Source organism: Papilio polytes, unplaced genomic scaffold (assembly GCF_000836215.1).
Source record: "Papilio polytes unplaced genomic scaffold, Ppol_1.0 DF823487.1, whole genome shotgun sequence".
In the NCBI taxonomy this organism is placed as follows: Eukaryota; Metazoa; Arthropoda; class Insecta; order Lepidoptera; family Papilionidae; genus Papilio; species Papilio polytes.
This window is the reverse complement of record NW_013525717.1, coordinates 1-609: the sequence shown is the minus strand read 5'-3', so window position 1 is coordinate 609 and position 609 is coordinate 1. Positions and strand designations below refer to the sequence as shown.

At 37.6% G+C, this 609-nt stretch overlaps 1 pseudogene; it reads left to right on the top strand.

Moving 5' to 3' along the window:
- Positions 1 to 35: 35 nt before the first annotated feature.
- LOC106104692 lies at positions 36 to 603 on the top strand (annotated as a pseudogene).
- The last annotated feature ends 6 nt before the right edge of the window (positions 604 to 609 follow it).

The window sequence follows — 609 nt, the reverse complement described above, 5'->3', positions numbered from 1 at the left end:
AGGGAAGTAAATTAATTCTTATACTTAGCAAGGCTATGCAAGGCTCAGCGGCGAAGTGGTTTTCTCAAATAGCTTTTGCTAATATGAATTGGGGGGGAATTTAAAGAAATTTTTCTTTCTCGTTTTGATTCGTCGGAAACATGTGCAGCAATAATATTCAAGATGTTTACTGGTAAACCAGCGATAACCAGCAAGATAGCGAAAATCTTGCCGCATATGCAAGCCGATTGTTTACTTCACTTATGTCAATATGGAATAATTTATGCAAGGAAGAGTTGATAGTATCACTAATACTCGCACATTTGGGGCAAGTTGAGCCACAGTTAAACCTTAATATTTTTTCCAAAGAAATTACTACTCGATGTAAAATGCAACGTGAATTAATGGCGCTTTTTTTTATCGCAAGCGGAGTTACCAAGAGGTGACAAAAACTGTTAAAAGTGCTATGGGCGGTAACAAGTGCCCACCGTTAAATGCCCTCTTGACAAAGTGCTACAATTGCGGTAAGGTTGGACACGACATAACTATGCAAAAATGGCGATGGCGACTGAATTTATTTGTGATAACATTCAAGAAACTTCGATCATAGCATTCAGGAAAGTATTTTTT